Source organism: Myodes glareolus, chromosome 1, assembly GCF_982192425.1.
Source record: "Myodes glareolus chromosome 1, mMyoGla1.1, whole genome shotgun sequence".
NCBI lineage: Eukaryota > Metazoa > Chordata > Mammalia > Rodentia > Cricetidae > Myodes > Myodes glareolus.
Genome location: NC_142026.1, coordinates 77,429,894 through 77,444,648, shown reverse-complemented (window position 1 = coordinate 77,444,648; position 14,755 = coordinate 77,429,894).

Below are 14,755 nucleotides of genomic sequence, written 5' to 3'. Positions count from 1 at the left end.
GAACTGTATAAACTCTGTATACAAAAACAATAATGACAAAAATGTATCAAAAAATTGTGACAAAAACCTTGATTTTTTTCCTCTAATTTTTCTGTGTATTAGTAAATTTATGCTTCTGACAAACCTTATAAAGGTACATTATATATAAGCCCCATTTCTTGCTGTTCATTGGAAGTTTCACCCCCAAATACATTCAGTTTTGACAAATTCTTTGTCTAGTAAACATGAAATTCATACTGAAAGGAAACAAAAAAATGCTCCAATACTAATCTTTTATCTACCCTCAAATATCTTCATCTTAGGTTTATACTAATACAAATGGGGAGAAATTGAGAAACTGTAAAGAATTGGACTGTGAGTTTGACAACACTTACAGTTTATAAATCTCCAGGTCAGGGCTGGAGATATGGTCTGTAGGACCCTGATTTGATTCACAGCACCTGCCCAGTAGTTCACAACTGTATGTACCTCTAGGACAAGGGTATCTGACACCTTCTGGATTCTGTAGGCACTGTATGCACATACTGCATGGACGTACATGCAGGCAAAACATTCATACATAAAAAATTGATTAAAAAAGAAATCCATTTCCAAGGTTGCAAGGCTTAGTAGACTACGGCTTTAACCCTTGGTCGTTGGAAGTAGAGACAGGTTGATCTCTGGGAAATTAAGGCCATCTTAGTCTACAAGCAAATACCAAGACACCCAGTGTTACACAAAGACATCCTGTTTCAAACAAAGAAAGCTCTGAAGGCATTCGGAAATTACTTTTGAAGTGCTGAAGAAAAATGGGGAGTATTTATTCTGTCTTAGAGTTTCTATTGCTCTAAGAGACACCATGACCACCGCAACTCTTACAAAGGAAAACATTTAATTGGGACTGTCGTATAATTTCAGAGATTTAGTTCATTATCATCATAATGGGACATGGCAGCATACAGGAAGACATGGTGCTGGAGAATGAGCTGAGAGTGGAGGAGTTACACCTTGATTTTTAGGCAATAGGAAGTAGTCTGAGCATCATGCTGAGCTAAGCTTGAGCAAAACAGACCTCAAAGCCTGCCCCCACAATGACACACTCCATTTGGGGGCTATTTTCTTTCAAACCATATATTCTAAACTCTAAAATAATATACCTACTCTTAACCTTTTCTTTCAAACCACATATTCTAAACTCTATAATAATATACCTACGCTTAACCTTAGTAGACCTTCACTGAGGAAAAGGAGACTCCTGTGACCCTCTTCAACCATAAAGAAATGGTAATTGTCCCAAACTTGCACAGTTGCTCGTTTTCAGTACTTTTTGAACAGCTATTTCAACTGTGCATCATGCACTACTATTGGTGAATGAATTCACCAATGAGAGTAGTACAAACTGATAGTTGTAATCATATATATTTTTGATGGCAGATTAATGACATGATCATTAACAAAACATCAATAGACTCTGCCCTTGGACCTGTAATTCCCAAGCCATGATTTTGTTTGTTTCTTTGTTTGTTTTACCATATTTACAGTACCAGGCATGAATTCACTTCTGGTGGAACTGGGGTCAATTCTATCAAGAAACAGGTTGGTCATTCCCATAAGAAGTCATGCCAGAATTGCACAAGTGTACACATCTTGCCTAGGTTTGCATTATTGAGACCTGTTACAGGGAGCGGGGCCCCTTGTTCCTGCCACCCAGCTAGCTTATACCTGAAATAATCACACTGCTTGCCCATTAGCTCTAGCCTATTGGCTATCTCTCACATCTTGATTTAACCCATTTCTATTAATCTGTGTTAACCACAAGGTAGTGGCTTACCGGGAAAGATTTAGCATGTCTGACCTGGCATCTTCATGGCAGCTCTCTCTCTGATTTCTTCCTCCCAGAAGTCAGTTCTGTCTTCGCCTCCCTAAGTTCTGCCCTATGAGGCCAAGCAGTTTCTTTATTGATTAACCAATGAAAGCAACACATAATAAACAGAAGGACCTCCTACACCAAAGATCATTGACATTCTTTCTACCGGGTACATGTATAGAACCTTGTAGTATTTAAAAGCTAACTGGCAGGGAAAGTTCTCTGGTAAATTCAAGATTACTCTCTATCTTGTAAACAAAGTGTTTTGTGTCTTCAACAATGCCATGTACTTATGGTGGCCAAGGAAGAGCAGTGGGAATGAAGACTTGTTTTGGTTGGTGTGCCTCTGGTGTTTCCATTCCAGCAATTTTTAGGTAGATAACCAATACCTGGTAGACTACATTTCAATTAATAACTCTGGTATCTGTTAGCAGCATTATTTACCTACTGTGGAATACCACTGTTCACAGTTTTAAAAATTACATTTCCTTTTAACTTGTAAGACAATGTAGTTTTATAAGGCTTCCTCATACACCTTTTATTTTTGTTAAGCCACCCACTATTCTTTGTTTTTGCCCCTTCCCCAGTTAAATGTCTAGTACACATTATCCAATGATAGGTGTTCTCCTATCCTCTCATATTTTTTCTTTGCAAAATGATAGATTCCCATCTAACTTTGTAGGAACATCCCATTTTAGTTGATAATTCTGCAGCACTCACTCATCTACAACACTACTGGGTAGTTTGAATGTAGTTGACCCCCATAACTGTTAGTGACACAGAGGTGTGGCTTTGTTGGAGTAGGTGTTATCCTGTTGAAGGAAGAATGTCACTAGAGTTGGGCTGTGAGGTCTCATATGCTCAAGATACCATCCAGTGTCAGAGTCCACCTCCTGTTGCCTTCTGATGAAGACGTAGCCAGCACTTTATTTGCCTGCACACTGCCATGCTCCCCACCAAAATAATAATGGACTAAACCTCTGAATTGTATGTCAGTTACCCCAATTAAATGTTTTCTTTGTAAGAGCTGTTATGGTCATGGTGTCTCTTCAAGGCAATAGAAACCGGAACTAAGACAAACTGCAATGCATATTTAAACTGTTTTATCCCCATGACTCCCACTGTCTAATTTCATATAACCTGTATTCTTCTATGTAACCTGTCTTCCTGCATCTACACTACTGGTCCACTTCTAGATTCTTGTCTTCTATATGTAGTCTTGCTAGATTGCAAAAAAAAAAAAAATTGAAGCCAGGACACAAAGTTTTGCTTATCCATGTGTCAGTTGATGGGCATCTAAGGTGATTCCATTTCCTATATACTGTCAATAAAGTAACAATGAACATTATAGGCAAGTGCTCATTGATGAGGTGGCAAGTTCCCGGAGTTTATGCTCAGGGATGGTTATTGTGTTATCAATTAACTTTTTGATTAAACCCTTCCATTTTGGAGGAAGCTCCTTAAAGCAGGGTATTAGAAGGAAAGGAATAGGATGCTCTAACACAGTGTTTCTCAAGCTTCCTAATGTAACCCTTTAATACAGTTCCTCATGGTGATGCTCAACCATAAAATTATTTTGTTGTTCCTTCAAAACTGTAATTTTGCTACTGTTATTAATTTTAATGCAAACATCTGATAAACCGGATATCTGATATGGAACCCCAAAGGGATCATGATTTAAGGGTTGAGTGAGTGTCCTGGCTTAAAGGGGAGGTGAAATACTTCATCCTGTAGAAAACCTCCTGAAACTGAGAAATAGGCAACTTTATACCTTCATGACATGGTCACATAAACTGGCAAGACTTACTAGTGCCCCCCTGCCTCAAGCATACGTGATGAGGAAGGACTGCTGACACTGTGAGACAGCTGAGCTGCACAGAAGGTACTTAGACTAGACACCAGGCAGACACCAGTCAAGCTGCCTAGACAAGACAAGATACTTGGAGGTAGTAAGTGGCTTGCTAGACACTTCCAACCTCCCTTGAGCTGCTTGGAACCTTTCTCCTCTCACTTTCCTCCCACCAGTGCTTCCATATACCCTCCCTGCTCTCTTAAATCCATTACTTCTTTATTAATTGTTATTGCATACATATATGCCTATGTATATAAATATATATTCCTAAATAAACTACTAAATCCATCCAGCATATGTACTTGTAAATATGTTTAGAAAATTGGCCATTTGGTATTGAATAACCAGTAGGTGTGCTCTTTGCTGGTTGAGAATATTCCTCCTGCTACCACCATTCCTCAGTTGCCTGTAGTTCTCTATGTACAGTTGTGGCCTTGTAGACTTTTCCCTATCCACTTTGGTATGTCCATTGTTTTTTTGCCTTTGCTCGGTTCACTTTGGGACAGTCACGCTGTTAAGATTTTGTGGATGTAACTTCTGGCATTTCTAGGTTTGATGAGGAGGAATTCAATGGTCAGTTAGATAGAATGACCCATTCTGTGGATAGTCATCCTATTTTCCCAGCCATTCCTGTCTTTGCCAAGGAGTCTATGAACAAAGAAGCCATGGTGACAGAGATGGAGATTTTGCTTGCATTCAGCAACATGCAATTTGACTCATGAAGGCTGACCTGGCTACAGCTACTCCTGAGTGCCAGACCTACCCATAGCAAGATCATCAAGTCCCAGATATGGCATAGTTTCTCAGGGTGACCAGCCAGCAAACTGGTGGCAGTTTGACTACATTTTAGACTTTTTCCATGGAAAGGACAGCACTTTGTCCTTACTGGAGTAGGTAGTTATTCTGCTTATTCATCTGCCTTTCATGCATGGGATGCTTCTGCCAAAACTATGATCAGTAGGCTTACAGAATTCCTTATCCACCATCATGGTATTCCACACAGTATTGCTTCTGACCAAGCATTTCAAAGCAGAGAAATGCAACAGTGGGCCCAGGATCATCGAATCCATTGGTCTTACTATCATGTTCATCACCATCCTGAAGCAGTTAAACATATAGAAAGGAATGGCTTTTAAAAAATTATTTATTTATTTATTTATTTATTTATTTATTAATAATTTCCACCACGTCCTCTCCTCCCTTCTCCCTCACCCTCCCTCTCCAGTCCTAAGAGAAGTCAGGGTACCCTGCTCTGTGGGAAGTCCAAGGCCCTCCCCCCTCCATCCAGGTCTAGGAAGGTGTGCATCCAAACAGACTAGGCTCCCAAAAAAGCCAGTACATGCAGTAGAATCAAAACCCAGTGCCATTTTCACTGGCTTCTAAGTCAGCCTTCATTGTCAACCACATTCAGAGAGTCCGGTTTGATCACATGCTCGTTCAGTCCCAGTACAGCTGGCCTTGGTGAACTCCCATTAGATCAGTCACATCGTCTCAGTTGGTGGACGCACACCTCGCGGTCATGACTTGCTTGCTCATGTTCTCCCTCCTTCTGCTCTTCATCTGGGCCTTGGGAGCTCAGTTCGGTGCTCCAATATGGGTCTCTGTTTCTATCTCCATCCATCGCCCAATGATGGTTCTATGGTGATATGCAAGATATTCATTGTGTGTCTATGGGAGAAGGCCAGTTCAGGCACCCTCTCCTCTGTTGCCCACAGACCAAGCTGGGGACATCCCCTTGGAAACCTAGGAATCCCTCTAGAGCCAAGCCTCTTGCCAACCCTAAAATGACTCCCTTAATTAAGATATTTTCTTCCCTTCTGCCATATCCACCCTTCCTCCATCTCAACCATCCCATTCCTCCAATCTCTCCCCAATCCTCCCCTTCTCTTCTCTCCCCATTTCCCCTTCCACCCAACCGGCCCCCACCCCCTGCTCCCAACTTTTGCTTGGCTATCTTCTCTACTTCCAATATCTGGGAGGATAAATATATGTTTTTCTTTAGGTTCACCTTATTATTTAGGTTCTCTAAGATCATAAACTATAGGCTCAATGTCCACAAACCTATGAACATCTGATTTTTGAAAACAGAGCTAAAATTATACAATGGAAGAAAGAAAGCATCTTTAACAAATGGTACTGGCATAACTGGATTTCAACCTGTAGAAGAATGAAAATAGATCCATATCTATCACCATGCACAAAACTCAAGTCCAAATGGATTAAAGACCTCAATATAAATCTGACCACACTGAATCTGATAGAAGAAAAAGTGGGAAGTAGTCTGCAACACATGTGCACAGGAGACCACTTCCTACATATAACCCCAGTAGCACAGACAATAAGAGCAACAATGAATAAATGGGACCTCCTGAAACTGAGATGCTTCTGTAATGCAAAGGACACTATCATTAAGACAAAAAGGCAACCTACGAAATGGGAGAAGATCTTCACAAACCTTGTAGCAGACAAAGGTCTGATCTCCAAAATATATAAAGAACTCAAGAAACTAGATATTAAATTTCTGAATAACCCAATTAAAAAATGGGGTACTGAACTGAACAGAGAATTCTCAAAAGAAGAAATTCAAATGGCCAAAAGATACTTAAGGTCATGCTCAACCTCCTTAGCTATTAGCGAAATGCAAATCAAAACAACTTTGAGATACCATCTTACACCTGTCAGAATAGCTAAAATCAAAAACACCAATGGCAGCCTATGCTGGAGAGGATGTGGAGTAAGGGGAACACTCATCCATTGCTGGCAGGAATGCAAACTTTTACAACCACTTTGGAAATCAGTGTGGTGGTTTCTCAGGAAACTGGGAGTCAACCTACCTCAGGATACAGCAATTCCACTCTTGGGAATATACTCAAGAGATGCCCAATCATACTACAAAAGCATCTGTTCAACTATGTTCATAGCAGCACTATTTGTAACAGCCAGAACCTGGAAACAACCTAAGTGCCCCTCAGTGGAATAATGGATAAAAAAGGTGTGGCACATATACCCTTTAGAGTTCTACTCGGTGGTAAAAAAAACAATGAGATTTTGAATTTTGCATGCAAATGGATGGAAATAGAAAACACTTTACTGAGTGAGATAACCCAGACCCAAAAAGAGGAATATGGTATGTACTCACTCATTAGTGGATTCTAGTCATAAACAAAGGACGTTGAGCCTATAGTTTATGATCTTAGAGAATCTAAATAATAAGGTGAACCTTAAGGAAAGCATATATTTATCCTTCTAGATACTGGAAGAAGAGAACATCTCCAGGCAAAATTTGGGAGCAGGGGGTTGGGGGCCGGTTGGGTGGAAGGGGAGATGGGGAAAGAGAAGGGAGAAGGGAAGGATTGGGGAGAGATTGGGGGAATGGGATGGTTGAGATGGAGGAAGGGTGGATATGGCAGAAGGGAAGAAAATATCTTAATTAAGGGAGTCATTTTAGGGTTGGCAAGAGGCTTGGCTCTAGAGGGATTCCTAGGTTTCCAAGGGGATGTCCCCAGCTTGGTCTGTGGGCAACAGAGGAGAGGGTGCCTGAACTGGCCTTCTCCCATAGACACACAATGAATATCTTGCATATCACCATAGAACCATCATTGGGCGATGGATGGAGATAGAGACAGAGACCCATATTGGAGCACCGGACTGAGCTCCCAAGGCCCAGATGAAGAGCAGAAGGAGGGAGAACATGAGCAAGCAAGTCAGGACCGCAAGGTGTGTGTCCACACACGGAGACAGTGGGACTGATCTAATGGGAGCTTACCATGGCCAGCTGGACTGGGACTAAACGAGCATGTGATCAAACTGGACTCTCTGAATGTGGCTGACAATGAGGGCAGACTGGAAAGCCAATGATAATGACACCGGATTTTAATTCTACCGCATGTACTAGATTTTTGGGAGCCTAGTCTGTTTGGATGCACACCTTCCTAGACCTGGATGGAAGTGGGAGGTCCTTGGACTTCCCACAGAGCAGGGTACCCTGACTTCTCTTAGGTCTGGAGAGCAAGGGGGAGGCGGAGCGGGGAGTGGGAGGAAAATGGGAGGATGGGAGGAGGTGGAAATTTTTAATAAGTAAATAAAATAAAATAAAATAAAAATTCAAAAATAAGAAAATGCAAAACAAAATCAAAACAAAACCAAAACAACACAGAACAACAACAGTATACTAAAACTAAGACCAAAGCAAATGACAAAGGCTATATACCTATCAGAGAAATGCAGACTAGTGCTCTATTAAGAGTCCATCTTGCTCTAGTTAGAATGAATATAATCAGGAATAGAAATTATATCTAATGTTGGCATACATGTGACAAATAGATTACATACACTTCTGTGGGAGAGAGAACTAGAGAAGCAAACGTAAATCAGTGTTGATATTCTCATAAAACAAAGGAATAGTAGATAAATGGAGAAAAACTACTGTGTGACACAATTACAGAAATGATCCTTAGCACTATTCCTGTGGAAACAAAGGAACATCTACCTATTTAGTTAAAAGATCAATGACAAATCAATGTTGGAAACAAAGCCCAACTTGGGAAACTAATGTGGTTTCCTTTCTAGGGGTGTTTTGTCTGCATGTATGTCTCTGCACCATGTGTGTTCCTCATGCTCTCTGAGGTCAGAAGAAGGCATTAGATGACATGGAGTTGAGGGTACAGTTGAGGTTATCATGTGAAAGTGCCTTGAATTCAAAATGAGTCTTCTGAAAGAGCAGATAATGTTCTTTGCCACTGAGTCATCCCTAATCCCAGTGGATCATTGAGCTTTAGTGGAGTGACTTAGAAGAGGCGGGGTGAGGGGGTACTTACAGAAACACAAAGGAATCAATGAAGGCTATGTAACCCTGTGAATGTGATCGCTAATGAAGCTGAAAACCTGGAGATCACTACACAGCTTGTAAGAAGCTAAAGGTATATTGGAAGTGTCTTTCAAGCCATTCCCTACAGTTTGTCTGGTCTTGTCTGGTCCAGGCAATTTGACCGGTGTCTGCTTTATGGCTGATCTGAACATCTTCTCTGTGGTTCAGCTGTCTGTAAGTGTTAGCAATCATTACTGATTATATATGCTTCAGGAAGGAAGGCACTAGTGAATCTTGCCAGGTTTTGGGACTTCCTGAACCTATTAAGTTGTTCATTTCTGAGCTTCAGGACCTTCTCTGTAGGATGAACTGTTGACAGTAAAGAGAAATCAAGAATTTATATTGGTAAAAATTCCCTGTATACAGAGGTAACCCAGGAAAATATTACAATGTTCAAGCTATCCAGGTGTGATTCCAGATCAGCCCAATGCAATAGACCAGCAGATCCAGAACTTGCCTGATAGCAATGACCATGTGAATGTCACCAAAATACCACAAACACATATTGTAGACTAAATAGCCTCTTCAAACAGTAGTATTGGGAAAAGAATCTATGCACATATAAAAACAAGAACCTAGATTCAAGTTCTCCTACCATGCAAGGAATCACAGACTTTCATGTATGATCTGAAACAGTGAATCCTTCAGAGTATCATGAAGGGGCAACAGCAATAACAATCAAATAGTATTGTATAAAAATTTTTAAAATGCAGTGGAAAGCTAATAATTAAAAGTATGAAGAGACAGCCTACACAGCAGATATATTTATTAGCTATTTTTTATACTGCAATAGATAAAATCCCAGAATCAAAAAATTACACAGGAAGCAAATGATAATGTAATTATAAATAAGCAAATGGATTGAACAGAGCATGATCAACAGCAGTTGAAAGTGCCAATGTGTACATATTAAAAACCTTTTCATTGCCAGCTAGGCGTGGGTGGTGGTAGCACAGGCCTTTAATTTCACTATTTGGAAACTCAATCTCTGAGTTGAATGCCAGCCTGCTCTACAAAGTGAGTGTCAGGAAAGCCAAGGCTACACAGAGAAACTTGTCTCAAACAAACAAACAAACAAACAAAAAGGTTCTACATCCTCCAGGCCCCTAGCAGGGCATGGCCAGGTGGTGCTTCTGTAATCACATGCCTGGATTGCTTGACCAGCCACTCGACCATCACCTGGGCTGAGGCTGCTGGTGCTTCTTTCTGTTGTCTGGTTGTAAATGCAAATTTAATATATAGCAATTCTAATTCTACCTACTCAGTGTCTCCTCTCTAGTTCATAAACAATAACAAATTATTTCCTTCAGTTTTTTAAATGAATTGGATAATACTCCCTAAGCAAGTGACAAAAAATGAATTATAGCATTAAAAAAATAAAAATAAAAGCTAACTTTAAAACATACATTTTCTACCAAAAATTTATTTGATTTCTAACCATACAACATACTGAGAAAGATTAAATTGAAAAATTACCAAAATATGAACAGAAGTAAAGTAGACAGAGGATCATAATTCTAATAGTAATATAAAAAACAAGACAAAAGCATCAAAATACAAAATAAGCAGTATTAGCAAATGATAACATGAATCAACATGGGTACATGTTACAAAAGCCAAAATCAGACAGACATTCACAGCAGACAGAAAAGAGAATACAAAAAACATGTGCAAACTAGCACATTGCCTCATGTTTTTTTTTCAAACACAAGAAGACAACCTAAAAATGTTCTGTCTTCTTTAAGACTCCAAGCAATTCCCATTAAAATATCCTATTTCCATATTTTACAGAAAGTAATCCTGAAAGTACCCACAAGAACAGAGCTGGAAAACACGAAAAGAATTAAACTTAGAGGTGATCTCACAATATATTACATTTACACCAATGGAAAACACTTGGAATTGTCATGATAGCAGAGAGTAGGAGATATCCATAGGAAGACAGTAGAGATGGAATATAACAATCTGTAAATATGCTTCCTGATGCTTATCAAAACTCTATTGGCATTATTTTCAGGAACAGAAATATTAATACTAAAAGGTAGAAAATGTGCTAGAACACCAAAGCTCAACAATTCTGAAAACAGTAAAGAAACCTAGAGGTATAATTTTGATCAAATTATAATATATTATAATATAATATATATAATATTATATTATATATAATATAATAAATATATAATATTTATTTATTTTTATTGAGTTCTACATTTTTCTCTGCTCCCCTCCCTGCCTGTCCCCACCTTTCAACCCTCCCCCAAGGTCCCCATGTTCCCAATTTACTCATTAGATCTTGTCTTTTTTTACTTCCCATGAAGATAAGATCTATGTAAGTCTCTCTTAGTGTCCTAATTGTTGTCTAAGTTCTCTGGTATTGTGGTTTGTAGGCTGGTTTTCTATTGATCATTTTTAAAAAATATTTATTTATTTATTTATTATGTATACAACATTCTGCCTGCATGTATGCCTGCATGTATGCCTGTACACCAGAAGAGGACACCAGATTTCATCATAGATGGTTGTGAGCCACCATGTGGTTGCTGGGAATTGAACTCAGGACCTCTGGAAGAGCAGCCCATGCTCTTAACCTCTGAACCATCTCTCCAGCCCTTGATCATTTTATAATATATTAAAATCACAGAAATGAAAACCATTTATTGGCATGATAACATGATCAGTGAGGTGAATGGAGTAAGGACAGCATCACTCATATGTATAGTCAAATATAATTTTTCTTGCTTTCCTTATCTATTCTTCTGTAGAAAATCTTCTCATAAGGTGGAGGCCCAAAAATGTGAGCACATTTCCACTTTGTCTGATGGTCAGAGAGTTTGAGGTTGCTCAGAATTGTTGACAACACCCAGGCCTTCACAGCCTGACCCAGGATGTGGTTGCTTGGTTCTTTTGACATTAAGATGACCCATACAGGTAGATCCACTCCACTCTGAGAGATGGTCAGAATATGCAAGCATACTTCTGCTCCTTCTTTTGTATTAGGAGGTATATATAACCTGGGGAATGACTGCCTTCAGGATACTTGTTCTAGGGTGGCTTCACTGCCTAAACAACAGAATGCTGATGACTTGATGTCTCAAAGTTGTCCTTTGTATCATATTAAAGAAGTCTTTTGTTGCCTTCTTCCCCCTTTTGTATTGGGGTATAAAAGTGTATGGAAACTTAAATGTGGGTCATTTCGGTCTTCACTGGACCTCCCTCCCGGTACTCTCCTATGTTTTCTATTTTATTATTTTCACTCACATCTTCATCCTCTTTACTATTTTTTCTGATCCCCATAGCCCTACCCTGGCAAATGGTAATTTTGTTGAAGCTGGTCACCAAAATTGTTGGCGGAGGCTACGCATTTGTTTCCCGGCTGCCCAGACTCCTGAAATAATCACACAGAAACTTTATTATTTGCAATACTCATCGGTCAATAGCTAAAACGTATTTCTAGCTAGTTCTTATAACTTAAACTAACCCATCTCCATTAATCTCTATATCACCACAAGGTCATGGCCAACCAGCAAAATGTCAACAAGCTCCAGTGGAGGCCTCTGTCTACTGTGATGGCTACAAGACTTCTCCTCGACTCTGCCTACTTTCTCCTCTTCTATCTTCTTGGCAGGTGGGTGGTGGAATTCCTGCCTTGCCCTATTCTGCTAAGCCACTGACTGAAACAACTTTATTCATGAACAAATAAAAGCAACACATATACAGAAGAACTTCCCACACTACAACATCATACCTACAATGGGATAATCATGAGATCTTTCTCAGTGGAAGCCTCCAGAATGTGGCAAAACTGATTTCATATTCCACTTACACATTCACTTGATCCGCTTTCCACCCCTTCCCTAATTCCTCTACCATACCTGCATCAATAGTTGCTGTCTCCTCTGCTTCCAGGCCCTTTGTTCTGCTACACAGTAGAGCAGTTCTGGATGATCAATGAGCCCTGCACATGACTAAGAGACTGTTCAGAAAGCACCTGAATTTCTAACTCAGTACTGTGCTCAGTAGATGAAGAGAAAACTAAATATGGGGTTATACAAGTGATTCCTCAATTGTCATGGAGTGTCAGAATATTTAGAAATCATATTCAATTAGTGTAACTTGAATTCCACTCTCAATCACAGTTCAGTCAAAACTCAGGGGCAGAAACAAAAGTAAATGATTAGGATGACAATCTTATACACAAATGAGTTGTGAATTTATTATGAACCAACTACGTTTTAAGTGTTACATCTCTCAAAGAGACATACACCTACAGAGTAATTTGCCAAGACATCCTGAGGAAGAGAGAGGGAGACTGCAAGCAAACTATCCTCACCCACAGAAGTCAGACTACTACAGTTCTGCAACATCTAATCTCTGTACAAAGTCCTCAGGGCAGGGTCCAGGCATTGTCCTTCCTTTTGGGAGAAGTCCACAGTCCCATCACTGGCTGTAAACAGACCACAAAATAAAACATGACAGTTTGAATTGTCCTGTTGGTGCACACCTTTAATCGTAGCATTTGGGAGATACAGGTGGGAGGATCTCTATTTTTCTAGTCCAGCATGGCCTATAAGGTGAGTTTGGGCCACACCTGTGAGTTTAGGTCTCAAACATAGCAAACAGCAGAACCAAAAAATATGTTTGGTCTTGTGTCCATGGACAGAGTGGTTTCTTGTACCAAGGAAACAAAAGATTACCACAGGCATTTTTCTGGTGTAGTTGAGCTATTGTAAATATTCAAAAGATGCTTTCTGATAATATTTATAAATATATAATTACATAAATATTATATCTATATGTATATGTATATACATATAAATGTATATATACATAAATATTATATCTATAAATTCTATCCTAGAATACCTTTTAAACTCCCCCTACCAATAAACATCATTTCTCTGTGTAGCCCTGACTATGTCTAAACTTTCTCTGTATGGCAGACTGGCAAGGAACTTCAAGGTCCACTTGTCTCTGCCTCCAGAAAATGCCTTTTTAATCCGATACCTTTAGATAGCATACTGTGACTTTCCAGGTCCTAAGTTGCAACATTAAGATCTCAGCACAAGAAGCCACATTTATTTTTCCTTTTCCTTTCCTTTTCTTTTTCTTTTTTAAATTTTCTGTTTTTTGTTTCCCATCCCCGGAACCCACAAGGATGACCCCAGCTAAGACCCTAAGCAATAGTGGAGAGGGTGCCCAAATTGACCTTAACCTGTAGTCAGATTGACAACTATCTTAAATGTCACTATAGAACCTTCATCCAGCAACTGATGGAATCAGAGGCAGAGATCCACCATGGAACACTGGCATGAGCTCTCAAAGTCCAGTCAAATAATGGGAGGAATGAGAATATGAGCAAAGAGGTCAAGACCACGACGAAGATACCCACTGAAACAGTTTAGCTGAGCAAATAGGACCTTATCATCTATAGCTGGGCAGCGAAGGATCCAGAATAGAATCAAATTAGGCCCTCTGAATGTGGGTGACAGTTGAATGGCTGGGGCAGACTCCAAGGTCACTGGCAGTGGGGCCAGAATTCATCCCTACTGCTTGTACTGGCTTTTTGAAACTGATTACTTTTGAGTGGATACCTTGCTCAGCCTAGATATAGTAGCGAGGGCCTTGGTCCTTCATCAAAGCAATGTGCCTTACCCTCTCTGAGAAGTGGATAGGGAAGAGTAAGGTGGGGTAAAGGTAGAGGGAATGGGAGAAGGAGAGGGAGTGGGAACTGGGATTGGTGTGTAAAATGAAAAAAAACATAGTTTCTTCTGGTTTTACTTTTTTTAAAAAAAAAGGACAACATCAATTATGCAGCAGCAGCAGCAACAACAACAACAACAACAATAAAATGTCAGGGTCTACTCATGTAACTCTGGCTGCTCTAGAACTCACTTTGGAGATCAGGCTGGCCTCCAATTTACTGAAATTCTCCCATCTCTAGCTGTAGAGTGGTGGGATTAAAGGTATGTGACACCAAGTCTGGCAAACACTGGGGTGGGAAGTCCTTCTGTATATGTGTTGCTTTTATTGGTTAATGAATAAAGAAGCTACCTTGTAGGGCAGAGTACAGGTAGTCCAGTGGGTGTGGGGATAAACTAAATGCTGGGAGAAAGAAGGCAGAGTCAAGGAAATGCCATGTAGTCAGCAGAGGAGAAAGATACGACCTGTCAGGTGGAACCTTGCCAGTAGG